Here is a 14,454-nt window from a genome sequence, read left to right on the forward strand (position 1 = left end):
GAGGTGGCTGGCAGAGGCAGCAGCTGGGCAGGCGTGGGGAAAGCTGGCCTGGGTTATTTTAAGTGAGGGGGGTGGCGCTCGGGGAGAGAGAGAGGTGAAGAGAGTTTATTTTGGTTGAGTTATTTTGCTTTCTGGCTGGTGAGGATTTGCTTCCCCTGGGTAATTTAAAGTTTGTAAAGAACCCTGGAATTCCTTAGAGGGAGAGCACCCTCACGAATAAAATAAGGAGGTCACAATGCTGGCGTTGATGGAGAGGGGTAGCCAACACCATGCTTTCACCCTGGCGTTTTTAGCCAATGGCATTAAGAAGGGTTTTTAGGCATGTTAAGCAAGCTGCTTCTCATACGCTCTGGTTGCGGGGCTGGTGTGTTTGTCTGGCTAACGGTTATTGTTCCCAGCACCATGCTGTGGTTTTCCATGTGTTAGTTCATTTCATTCTCACGACAAACCAAATGCATTCATTCATTAATTCTGAATCCACATGTATTTAATCAATATAATTTCTATCATGCCCACCCTTGGAAATAGAGGGTTCGTCCAGCCGGCTGCTCTGAGTCGGACTTCTTAATCTCTCCCCGTGCCATTGTCAATGTACTGAACTCTATTCAGGAGTCAGCAGTGACTTCCCATGTTTGCTCCACCAAGTCTGGTTTCCTCTGCCTGCCCCGAAAAACCTTTCGTGACACTCTACTCCCACCCCCTCTTCTTCCGGCTTCTCCACTACTTCTGCAAACAAATGATAACCCCGGGAGGGAGCCGGGTGTCCTGGGTGGGAGGGAGCCCGGTGTCCTGAGTGGGAGGCCGCGACATTTCACCATCAGTCTTGCTGTTGTCTATTGAGTGGTCTTTTCCAGCACACGCAGCCTGCAGGTAGGTGGAAGTCTGAGAGTGGCTTCTCCAGTCCACCTGTTCCTGCTTCTCTAACAGGCATGGAGGTAGCCTCAGTTCTAGACTCTTGGGCAACGTCATATGTCATCCACTTAAGACGAAGAAGAGAAAACTACGCCCCCTGTTGTGAAGATGTGTCCAATGCTGGCTAACAGAGCAAAGGAGGGATGTTCTTCAGTGCCAGGCTGGAACACTAACAGGCCGAGGGTTATCACATTCTCTAAAGGATGTGCCTTTGCTTGATGCATTATTTATTACTGACTAGGGCTCAGATTCAGATGGTGCATGTTAACTTGTCGACTCTTAAAAATATCATTCCTTTTATTTTAAAATAACTTCAAAATTATAAAATATATGCAAGAATAATACAAAAATTTTTCTTTCCTAATTTATTGGAGAGTGAGTTGCCAAAATCATGCTCCATTGCCCTAAAATACTTCGGTGTGTTTTTCCTACAAACCAAGACATTCTCTGTCATAATCAAAACGCAACTGTCAAAATGAGGAAATCAACATGATACATACAACCATCAAACCCTCAAATGCCGTTAGAGTCTCTTCAGTCATTTCAATAACGCCGTTTATAGCACAAGGACCCAGTCCAGAATTACTCGCCACACTTAGACATCACATCCCTTGAGTTTCCTTCAATCTGGAACAGTTCCTGTCTATCATGGCCTTGACCTGTTTGAGGATTACAGGTCAATTATTTTGTAGACTGTCCCTCAATCTGGATTTTTCAGATGAGTTCTCATTATTAGGTTCAGGCTATGCATCTCTGGCAGAGACATCACCAAAGTGAGGCTGGGTTTTTCTCATTGCATTTGGCCAAGTGGTACATGACTTTAATTTACCCCAATCAATTTTACATTTGATTTTAATGTAAATCAAATGATTAAGGTGATGTTTTCCATGTGTCTCCACTGCAAAGTTACTTTTTTCCCCTTTGTAATTAACAAGCTACATTGGGAGGAGTTACTTTGAAACCATAAACATCTCACCAAACGTTCACTCTCTATATTTACCATCTGTTGATGTTTCTTGGTTGGATTAGCAATTACTACGATGGATGCCAATTGATGATTTTCTAATTCCATCATTCCTTCTTTAATAAGGAAAAAACTTTTACCTTAAGGAAAAGCTTCTACTTCTTCCATTTATTTGTTTATCCGTTTATGTATTTATATCAGTAGAAACTCGTGGGTTCCATTTTGTTTAATAAGGTTACCATATGGTCTAGCATAGAATTACCATATGATCTAGCAATTCTACTTCTGGGTGTATACCCAAAATACTTGAAAGTGAAGATTTGAAGAGATATTTGTACACCCATGCTCATAGTGGCATTATTCGCAATAGCCAAAAGGTGCAAGTTACTCAAGTGTCCATCAGATGGATAAACAAAATGTGGTATATCCATACCATTTAGCCTTAAAAAAGAGGGAAATTCTGACACATGCTACAACATGTGAACCTTAAGAAAATTATGCAAAGTGAAATAAGACATACACAAAAAGACAAATACTGCGTGATTCCACTTATATGAGGCATCTGGAGTGGTCACATCCATAGCGACAGAAAGTAGAATGGTGGTGGGTGCCAGAGGCTAAGGGCAAAGAGAATAGAGAGTTGGTATTTAATGGGTACAGAGTTTCAGTTTTGCAAGATGAAAAGCGTTCTGTGGATGGAATACACAACAATGTGAGTGCACTTTAATGCCAATGAACTGTACCTTTAAGAAATGGTCAAGATGGTAAATGTTATGTTATGTGTATTTTACCACAATTAAAACACACACACACACACACACACACACACACACACACACACACACACAAATTTGTCTCCATCTGTAATGTAGGGAAAGAGGGGGTTGTGAAATTAAAGAAAATAATATGCATAAAGCACTTAGTATGAGCTTTAGTACATAGTAGGTGCTTAATAAATGATAATTGTCATTTTGGTTCTATAAGGCGCTCAGAAAATAATGGATGAATTGATTAATTCATTAAGAGATACATATTTTTTCTTCTTCAAGAAAAGCTTTCTGAGTGTTATAGGATGGGGAATGGCATAGAGGGAGGGTTTGTTGGAAGAGTTTGGCCAGACTTTTGTGTAAAGGTATAGAGGGGGCTGCTGACAGAGGATGCGACTGAGTGCATTGCAAGGGTCCCTCCCACTGCCTACAAACTCATCTGTTAGAGTCATTTCTCTGGCAAAGGCATCAGCTCCAGAAGGCCCCTCTGTAGAAGTATACATGCTAGCCTGGAAGGAGAGTCTATTAGCACCCTAATTCCCACTAGCAAGGAGTGTGAGGCTAGATTATCTTGCTGTTACCTAGCAGGAAGCAGGATCCTGCAGAGAAGGACACCAGTTAGGCATATCGTGATGGAGGAGCCGAGTGGGAAAGGCCAGAAGAACAGCATGTGGTCCAGAGGCAATGCACAGACGGAGGCCGCAGTCAGCTCCCCAGGGCGCGGGAGAAACCCAAGCCAAAACTGCGCTTTTCTCTTGACCACCTACTCCCAGTGGGCATGTCACAACCTGACGTACACACAGTCTTGCCGATTCTTCCAACAACTTCGTAGGGTAGGTATTATTTCCATTTTACAGATGGGAGACTGAGGCTCAAGGCAGTTGTGTGGCTTTTGTTGACTGTTGAGAGGCTAGCCAGGACTCGAAGCCGGGCCTTCTGATTCTTGTCGTTCTCAGCACAGCTACTCTCTGCACGCTGCGGATCAGAGCTAACATCTAGCACTAATGTAAGAGTTAGCCGTTACTGTCATTATTATAACTCTTGCCACTGCGATGGATACTATTGGAAGCAGCTTACACATACAAGCTCGTTGACACTATGTAGGTATGATTATTATCCTCATTTTACGAATGAGGAAGGAGATAGGATGAGTAACCACACGGCCAGCAAAGGTTTAATAACCAAGCATCTGGCAGTCTAAATGAGACATCACCCCAGGACATTCTCCATGGAAAAGTCATTTTCCAGCAGTCCCCTGCAGTCGCTCCAATAGGTGCCTGGAGGCCAGGCCCACCATCATGCTGCCCCATAGTCTCACAGTGTCTAGTCTGCAGCTGCCCACCCACAACTGCCCCAGGGTTTCAGGGTGGACCTTTCCCCCGAGATGGGGCAGATCTCAGCATTGCATTGGTTTGGGGGACATTTGGATCTAATTGAACTGTAAGCTACTCTATTGCCGTTCAGACCATGAGAAAAATCATATTTATCTCCTGGAAAGTTTTATTAAAAGAGAACGCTATTGACTTTGCTGATTTGGGGAGTTTTCACCTGATCGTTATTTTATTGTGTGCATTCCTCTTATTTTAATATTTCTATATTACTTATGGCTTACATATATAATTACTTATATATTATGTATATATTAAAATGTTACTACTGCAATATTTAGAAAGTTTCATTTTGTTTTACCTTAGAAAACATCACCTCATAACACCTAAAGTACAGAATTAGGATCCTCCAATATTGTTGTTATTGGTTGTTATGTAAAGTTTTATTCTACCCTACAACCACCCAGAAAATGATCTTAAAAATTGTATATGTACTAATCGCAATTAAAAAACAACAACAAACTGGTCATAATGTCTATATTATGTATGATCATAATATATATATATATAAGTATGTTGTACATTAAGCAAAGTAAAATGTTTTAAATATTTAAGTGGAATTTGAGAATTTTGCAAATCTCGAGGCCCCAGGGGTGTCTCATATTCTAGGTTTTACAAAATCATGAATTCCAGGTGCCCTATGGAAGATGCTTGGCTCCTGGGCTAGGGATTTGGTTAATTGTAAGAAGACCACACTCAGCATCTTAACCCAGCAAATTACTTTGGAATTACTGGACTGGGGCACTCTACTATAATCTTAGTTCTTTAAGCCCATTAAACCATTCTGCCTGCATGTGTGTGTGTGTGTGTATCTGTGTGTGTGTAGCTACAAATAAATATGACTCTCCCCTTCCAAAGGAAAAGCACTAATACGATCATGTGAGTTTAAATAAAGCATTTCCTGGAGAAGAGACAGAAGTCAGGTGAGAGTGGATGCTGGCAGGTACAGGCGGGCACAATCTTATCTAGTGGCTGAGCCAGAACTGAAGTGCCCAGGTATCCACGCCTTTGCTTCTCAGCTGCAGCTCGAGCCAGATTTCCATGCAGTGGGTGTGGGCAAGGGGATGTGTCCATTCATTATGACAAAACGACCCATCGAGAATGTTTTGTTGGCCAAAAAGCAAAAACAAAACAAAACAGAATAAAAATCACCCAATAACGAAGACCCGTAATTTTGAAATTTAGGAGTGCTGTGTTTTACATGGTTAGCTGTTTTTCAAATGGATTAGCGATGAAACAGAAGCCATTTCTGACACCGGGCTGAGAAATATGTGCTTGGCACCCTTTTATCAGTGATGCGAGCCTGAGCTCATGGTCTTCACCGCGCACGAAGCTCGGGACTTCTTGCCACGAGACAGGAGTCCAAACAACACAAAAGCCTTCACCGAGCCTAATTTTATCTCCGTCTGCACCTCATTACTGTGTGGTAGCTTGTTTCGTGCAAACAATCGCTGGTTTCTAGCATAACAAGGAGGCCTGTGGTGTCTGTATCGAACATATTCCTCAGAGAATGAGAAATCTCCAACCGGGAAAGAGGGGGTTCTTGTTAAGCCCAGGAAAAATAGGCTGAAATGTAAATGTGCGTTCCCTTCCACACATGCCTAATTGCCCATAAATGTCATTAAGTTGAGAAATGTTTTCCACCAAATTAACTTTGACTCATGATGTCTAATGAGCAGGAGAAGCTGGAAGATAACAACTTATCAGTCGCTGTTTAAGGAAACATGTTTAGCGGGTGACTTTTGGCTACAGCGATGTTGAACTAGGTATTGTAACTGTCAAAATGGTGCCTGAGCCCAGCAATTAAGCACAATGTCTCTGCGTTGGTGCCAAGAATATTACAACTCCCTTGCAGATGTCATTTCAAAATTGTGGGTCTTCCACTGTGCACCTAAACGAGAGTTTTGGGGTGAAAGGAAAGGAGATATCAGTGGTGAACCTCTCTGGCAGAAATTTTGGGGGTTAATGCTTTAAAAAGAGTGATTTAGTCTACGGCCACGCCAGCATGAACAAGCCCGATCCCGTCTGATCTCGGAAGCTAAGCAGGGTCGGGCCTAGTTAGTACTTGGATGGGAGACCACCTAGGAAGACCAGGTGCTGTAGGTGTAAAAAATAAAAAAATAAAAAACAAGAGATCATAAGCTGACAAGGTCCTTGCAATCTCTGAGGTCAACCAAGGGTTACCTGGCCTAAAAAAAAAGATTGATTTAATTTTTCGTCTTTTTCAAAATTTAAAGAGAACACTCGCCTTGGTGATGTAGGACAAGGAGTGTCCAGGTAGCGCTTTCGCTGCTTGCACAGCAGCTTGCCAGCCATTCCAGCCTCCTAGAAACCCTATGAGATAGGGGTGACTGCTGTCTCTGTCTGTAACAGGGAAATGAAGACCCAGAGGTGAGAGACGTTCCCAGACTCGAACAGCCGGCGAGCAGTGGGCACAGGATTTGAACCGAGCTCTTGCGACTCTAGAGCTGAAACCTTGGTCCGCTCTACTCTAGGGCCATGCATGAGTTTGCTCGGGCTGCTGTAACAAAATGCCATAAAGTGGGGGCCTTAAGCGACAATTATGAATTGCGTATTGTCTCACCATTCTAGAGGCCGGATGGGTGAAGTCAAGGAGTCAGCAGGGGTGGTTCTTTCTGAGGCTGCAAGGAGGCATCTTTCTAGGCCAGTGGTCCTCAACATTTTTGGCACCAGGGACCAGTGCTCTTATGAGAATCTGATGCCTGATGACCTGAGGTGGAGCCGAGGCGGTGATGCTAGCGCTGGGGAGCGGCTGCGAATAGAGACGAAGTTTCTCTCGCTCGCCGCTCGCCTTCTGCTGTGCGGCCCAGTTCCTAACAGGCCACGGACCGGTACCGGTCAGGAGACCAGAGGCTGGAGACCCTTGTTCTAGGCCTCTCTCCTAGCTTCTGGTGGTGGCTGACATCCTTTGGCAGGCCTTAGCTTGTGGAAACATCACCCTGACCTCTGTCTCCATCGTCACATGTGCTCTCCCTATGCATTTGTCTCTGTGTCCAAATTTCCCTTTTATAAGGACATTGGTCACTTTGGATTAGGGACCACTCCACTGCAGTGTGACCTTCTCTTAACCAATTACATCTGCAACAACCCTATTTTGAAATAAGCTCACATTCTAAGGTACTGGGGGGTTAGGACTTCAGGGGTCCTAAGGGTGTGAATCTGGGGGCACATGGTTTGGCCCATAATAGGCTTCTTAGGTCTGCAATAGATAGACTTGAGCTCCGTGAACTTAAATGGGGGAAAATTATATCTTCATTGTCACTGACCTCTAACTAAAATTTTGAATTTGATGATGAATGTAGGGCACAAACCTTAGTAGTATTTGTCACCAATAGAAATTGCTGATATATTCAAGTCATGTTACAATTGTTGGAGATATCTTGAAATACCGTTTACACATCGCTACTTCGAAACGACATACATATTAAATGTTCCACCAGCTCTTATAATTATATATCACAGATCTGTTCTTTAGACATATTTTCATCGCTGTATTTTAATATAATGGATTTCCTTTGTAGTCCTGAGTATTTTAAATTTTGCATTTAAAAACGTTATTCCGAGAAGTGGGCTGCAAACTTCATCGGTCCACAGAACAGAGGAAGTGCGGATTCTATAGCTGCCCTATGTAACAGCGAGAGTGGGGCCTTTACTGCCCTGTCTGCCCAGGTACAGGCCGGCCCGGCTGCAAAATTCACCTGGAAATTGCCACTGGATGCGCTCTGGGGTGTCTCAAAGAAAACAACAAAACACCTTATAAATATGTGCAGGACATCAGCCCTGACCGCAGTGAGATTTCTGTTCTCTGAGATCTGAGGGCTGTGCCTTGTGTTCTTAGGAGGGGTGGGGGTTGCCAGAGCATCTTTTTTTACCCAAATTATCCTTGGTTCGCCCCTACCTGGTTCTCGATGTTATTTTCACCACTCATCGAGTTCCATCCCCTAAGTTAGTATAAATGAGAGCTACACTTTCTTTCCACATGAGAACAAGTGTAGAGGCCACTACTACCCACGCAGACATGGCAGGCGGATCCAGGGCCTGCCCCTCAGTGCAGGGAAGATGCACACCCCAGCAGAAAGCAGCGGGAGAGAATGAACCAAACCACAGATGAGACTTTCCCACGCACCTGTGCCCACACGCACCCCAAAAACCACATTCATCCAGCAGGCTCCCCCCTGCTCGCCTGTGGGCCCTCCGTGTGATGGCAGAGATGATTGGTATCTGGGCTCTGTCGTTAACTGCCTTTTTTTGAGCCTTCAGTTTGGCCCTTCGAAAGCTCTTGTAATTTTGGGGATCCACCACTGAAGAGTGACAGGGAAAGTTGCAAGAGTGTCTCGGAATAAAGGAAGAGGACGTGGGGCAGGGTTATAAAGGGCACTGAAGACATGTTTGTAACCCAGAGAGAGTGGCTCTAACCGTTTGTGGGCTGTTGTTTGTTTGTTTTAATGTTAGGCGTGAAGGCAGAAGTTGCCAAAATGTTGCACCCAAGTTAATGGCTACAAAATAAAAAGGGTTTTTCCGTGGTACGGATTGGTCGCTCACTGGGATAGAGCTTGAGACTCAAGTGCCTGAGAGGTCGACTCTGAAGGCTCCAGAGACACTGTCCTTCTGGAAGGTCTGAGAGGTGTGGAGAGGACTCCCCTTGCTGGTCGCTGTCCCTCTGCCTCTGTTTCTGCAGGCTGCTCTGCAGGGGCATGTGTAGTGACTCCCCAGTGACTGGCCGAGCCCTAGACCTGCGAGAGGACAGACTACAAGGCCGCTCCACACCAACCCTGCACGGGAACGGGGCCCTTTTGTGTCCCAGGAGCCTCACAAATGGGATTGGATCGCCAGACAGCAAAGCTGTTTGAAAGAGAGGAAAAGTGGTAGGAAGACATTTGAGATTCCTCTCAAGTCTGCCTCCAAGACCACACGGGACGTGCGAACATCTGCCTCACGGCTGCGTCGAGAGAAGGAAGGATGGAGGAAGGTGAGGTCTGTGAAGCGCTGGGTCCCTCAAGCTACGAAAACAGATGCTGATGGACAGGAGAGGTTCACGGGCATTTGTCATCCTTAGTCACCCACACTGTAACGGGAGCTTTGTACGCATGGGGTCCACTTGCCTCTGAGGTAAGTTCTAGGCCCCTCGCTTTACAGATGAGAAAGCTGGGCTCAGAGAGATAAGGTGACTTGCCCAAGTTAACTCACCTAACGGGTATCAGAAGCAAGCAGTGAGGTGAGTCCTGTGTGTCACTAACCCACGTGGTCTTCGCCAGTCAACCCCAGGGGCAGGCATTTCCCCAGCAGAACTGGGGGGACTTTGAAGGTGTGTGTTACCTCTTAGCTTCCTGTTTAGTCCTGACTCTTGAATCTCGGTTTCCTGAGGGGATAGTGTTTTTTTGTCTTTTATTTTTGTTTTCCCCACGCCTTTAGAAGGATGTTTCCTAGCCGCTAGAAGTGGGGTGTTCGGGAAAGCTCCTCTGGAATTTGGGGGCTACAGAGGCTCAAGGAAACTAAAAGCAAGAGTAAAGGTGGCCACAGAGGCATAAAGGACAACTCAGAGCTCAGGGTCCTGGAATCCTGCCGGGGATTATTTTTGTTTATTTGTTGAACGTATTTATACCTCTCTCTTTCCAAAGAGGACTCTGAAGGGACTGTCTGCTGCAGTTGGAGAAGCACAAAAGGAAAGCAGGAGGCAGAACCCGCCTGACGGGCAAGGGCAGGAGGTCTGCTTGGCGAGGGGCCCCGGTTCCGCGTGGAAACCGCCACTCCAAAGAGCTGGGTCCAAGCCAGGGGAGAAATCAGAATGGAGCTGTCAAGGGGGGAAGAGAGAAAACACCAGAGGTGTTGGAAAAAGAGAGAAAGAGCCCATAACTACAGAGGCTGGCACTGGGGTGGGGCCTGGGCAGGTGGTCACGTGAGACTCACATCCCGCCAGCGCAGACAGGTGCAGTTCAGATGCCACCTAAGGACGTGGCCACACAGTGCTGGACTTTTCCCTCCAGAGCAGGATCTTTTGCAACGGAGTGTCAGAGTGCCACGGTGGCAGATGTGCTCCCCAAATTCCAAGTTCGCAAACAGACCCGGCATTGATGTTCTCAGGAAAACCTTGAAACCTTGGAGTGCTTTTGGCAAGTTCTTTTTACTTTTTATTTGGCGGACAGCAGTTGCTTAGGAGGGATTAGTATTTAGGTTGCAAGCTGTTGCCACATTCCAGTTGGTCGTGTGACTCTTTGTGGGCCAGCTTCGGGTGTTCTGAGGATCTTCTGTGGGAAACTCTGCACCATGGTTAAGAGCTTGAACTTCAAGTCAGACAGTCCTCACAGGGCCCGTCTGTAAAATGGCATGTAATGCACACACACTAAGCGCTCAGCAAATGCCGTTACCATTATTATGCCTCATCTTTAAGCCCCTGGAATCGTAGACATTGAAAGGCGATTGCTGCTTGGAGGGTAGAAGCCTCATTGCCCTGGACTGTCCAGGGCAATGAGGCTTCTACCCTCCAAGCAGCAATCGCCTTTCAATGGTGGTGGTTCTTAACCTGTTAGGTCGCTGATCTCATTGAGAATCGAGCAAAAATGATGAAGCTTCTCCCCAGAATAGTGCCCACGTGTGTGTGAGTGCACACTCAGGCACACGGCATTGCCTTCGACCTCAGGGAGTTCCTGGCACCCCAGCCCAGAGTCCATCTTTAGAGTGCTTGTGTGCTTGTTCTCTGGACCCCGAGTTGGGGGTAGCTCCTTTGGGAGCTGAGATGGGGGTACCCTGTTTGTCCAGAGGACTCTACTTCAGCTCGAATGGCATTGCAAAGACCCAGCCCAAGCTCCAGGCAGAGGTCAGAATGCCATGGAGGTGGGGGAAGGGTAAGTCTTTCGAAAGATTAGATTTCTAATCTAACCCACCACGCTGTGAGACAAGGCGGAAGCTTAAGGGAGACGTGATGTTTCGCAGTGGTTCTCACCTTCGTCTGCACACGAATGACCTACCAAAGTTTTAAAAATACGAATGTGTGGGTCCCATCCCAGAGACTGTTCCGGGGTGAGGTCTTGGCATCAGGGTCACAGATGCAGTCACGTTTGAAAACCACCATCTTAAAGACCCCTCAAACCCCTTCCTCAAGAGCAGTGGTTCCCACGTGGGCTGCATGTAAGAATCAGCCGTGGAGCTTTTCAAAACTACCAGAGCTGAAGACCCTCTAGCATATTATTTCTGGAAAGCATCCTGATGATTCTCCTGTGCATCCAGGGGTGACGACGGTGGTTCCCCCAAAGCAGCAGCACCCCAGGTCTTTCATTCATTTTGTTTTGTTTGTGTGTTCTTTCATTTATTACACAAACATTCATTGATACTATGTGCCAGGCACTGCGCCAGAACTCGGTGACACCACCATGAGCCTAAATGGACACAGACTCTTCTTGCTTCACAGAGCTTGGTACAGGAGAGAGACAATTAAATAATCGCATGAAAGAATGAGCAAAGAGTGTGGAAGGAAAGGAACACAGGTCTGTAACAGAAACAACAAAGATATACACACTGGGGGAAGTCACAGAAGGCTTTCCTGAGGAGGCGTCCTGGGCATGGAGCCAGTACGACTGAGTACGAAATACGAACCGTGTCAGCTTCACCTCATACCCCTGTCCCAATGTTGTCCCAGTGAACAAAGACATACTTTGCAGAAAGATTTGGAGGGAGGTCTAGGCACCCCTCCTGACACAGGGAGATGGGGGGAAGGAAGGGGAAGGGAGAAAGAAGAAAATGAAATTTGTACCACCTCTATGCCTTACAACTCAGCAGAGTCACCGGCGTTTCTGGACTATCCCTAAAAGACTTGGAGAATATCCGAGGACACGATACTCATGACAACGAATGGCACCTTTTATGCTGAAGAATTTAAATAGAGTCTTGGATTTTCTAGGTCACGGAGCTACAAACATGTCAAAATAAAACTGATTAGATGAATAAAGGTTGGCCACCTCCCCCTTTCGAAAGGAGAATCCTTTTTAAACATATGTTGTTATAACAACAAAATTAAGGAAAGGAGAGAAACGTTCCATTAAAGACTATTTGGATCAGAAACGAGTAGGAGAGAAACGTGTGCTGGTCCCCGGTGGGTTCTTGGTTTACCCATTGTCTCCGAGCTCTGCAGCCTGGCGCATATGTTTCACAAGATTATCCAAACATCGTCACACGTGTGGACGTCCCCAACTGCAGTTCTGTGCCTTATTTTGAAGGCGTTGGATTTTTTCCAATACTCGTGTGCTACTCGAGAGGAATGAAGGAAAGAGAGAAGAATTGCAAATAACCAGTTTCAAACACAGCTCTCACCCCACACCAGAATGTGACTTGATGATTAGAGAACTGTGCACAGCACTAAGTCCCTCTCGAGACTCCCCAGGGCATAAGCTGTGGCCCCAGGAAAAACGCACGTCTTATGGGGCCCTCTCCTTCACAGAGCAGCCGAGTGATGCGCGTACACCTAGTGAGAGATCTCGGTCTGTTTCAGGTTCTTGAAAAACTGGGCAGACTCACACTGCAGGGCCATGAATGGATTTCGCTCCTGCACGCCTGGATTGGAGCAACCCGAGAGCACGGGATTCTCCCGGTAATGCTGCCCTCACGACATGCCGTGTGTTCTTAAAAGTTTTTCCCCTTTTTTAATTTGTACAAGCTCAGAGTGAGCCAGACAAGTTTCAGCCCCATGTCAGTTCAGATGATGAATTCACACAAAGCCCCAGAAGATTTGCAGTGGAAATGGCGACCGGCCCTTAACCACAAAACCCAACGTGATACTCACACGGTTATTGCAGTGTGTCTGATTTGGAATTCAAATTCCATTCTAGACAACGGCCCTTTATTACGTTTCTGACAGTCATTACCTTGCTCCGTGGCTGCCATATCTCACGTACCACGGATCCTGGGAGACGATCTAACTCTTCACCCCAACCACATGAAAGAGGTGAACTGACCCAGGGAGCCACCCAGAGAGATGACATAGGCAAAACCGAGTCTGCCGGGCGCCACCCAACCCACCCTGCTCCCGGCCTCAGCCAGTTTGTCATTCCGAGCCACGTAACCGAAAGGGCCGTTTCTGTGGCTGAGCCAGGTACCTGTTGACCAGCCTCTCCCTGCTCCGATTCAAATCCTCTGTTACTGTCACTGACACATGCCTCCTGGCTCATCTGGGTGGCCCAGCCTCATTAGGAAGGGATTTGGTGCCTGTTAGTTAATTGAGGCTCGTTCCCGCCACCTGCCACTCGCAGGCCTCATCTGCACACTAACAGCTCCTAATTGTCATCATACGGCGGGGTCCCCACAACAACTTGAGAACAGACCTCGAGCAGCACGCACAGGCTCCGCACTGGGCCGGAGCAGTGTGACAATTTATCAGGGGGCCAGATGTTTGGAGAAAAAAGGTACCCTGCGCCGACAACGGTGTGAAGGTTTGCCGTTCAGTACACCCTGTGGTATAATTAACGTGGAGATGGTCTTCGCAGAGAGACTCTGCTTAGGAGGAATAAAAGACTTCAAGACAAACTCCACGGAAAACAAATGGCTCGGACACCGGACGGCACACCACTTAGAAACAGCGCCGCTTCTCTGCGCGATTCGAGCCAGTGCATTTGTGTGACTTCTCTTATTCAGAGACCAAGAAACGTGTAGGGTAGCAGAGCACCGTCCCGTGCCGTGTTTCAAAAGATTTTGAGCAGGAAAAGGAGCAGAAGGGAGGACAGAAAGATCCGCCTCTGAGGATAAGCAGAGGAGGGGACACAGAATGACACGAAGAGAGAGGCGGGGAACATATCATCAGCTAAAGAGTTGGAAGGGGCTTCAACGAAGGTATAGCATACACATCTAGTGGGAAATAAGAACAAATCCTAAGCCATAGGACGCGAGGGCTGTATTATCTACACAGAGAGGGAAGGTGGGGACCGCGGGAAAATAGGAGGATTCTATCCGCCTGGGAAATGCCAGGATTTAGGGACCCAGAAATCTACATCTATTAGGAATCAATCTGGCTTTAATAGAAATCAGACTACAGTGAATGATGTGATTAGGGTTTTTGTTTGCTTGTTTGCTCGCTCGCTTGTTTTTATAAAAACAAACAAAAAAACTGTAAACATAACCCACCGCATTTCCCCAGGCCCTTGCATTCTCCACCGCTACGGGACTTTTTCCAGGTCCTTCCGCCCAGAACCGGGAAGTGTTTTTGCCTGGAGATTTCTAAGTCATGTCTGACTTATTAGGCCCTCCCTGCAGGATGAGGGACAGGAAAGGAAATAAGAAAAATCCAGAAAGAGCCCCCCAGGACATGCACTAAAGAAAGGAGAACGGAGAAGGCTAAACATAAGAGCCTTGCGTCTGGGCACGATTTCCTCCCTCCCACCTCCATGCTTTCAGAAACAAACAGAAAGTAAAAACCTGA

General features: G+C 46.5%; 1 pseudogene; it reads left to right on the forward strand.

Annotated features, from left to right (window-relative positions):
- The first annotated feature begins 6,018 nt into the window (after positions 1–6,018).
- LOC120598980 (uncharacterized) lies at positions 6,019–6,137 on the forward strand (annotated as a pseudogene).
- The last annotated feature ends 8,317 nt before the right edge of the window (positions 6,138–14,454 follow it).

This window comes from Pteropus medius, unplaced genomic scaffold, assembly GCF_902729225.1.
Source record: "Pteropus medius unplaced genomic scaffold, Ma_sr-lr_union100, whole genome shotgun sequence".
Classification (NCBI taxonomy): domain Eukaryota; kingdom Metazoa; phylum Chordata; class Mammalia; order Chiroptera; family Pteropodidae; genus Pteropus; species Pteropus medius.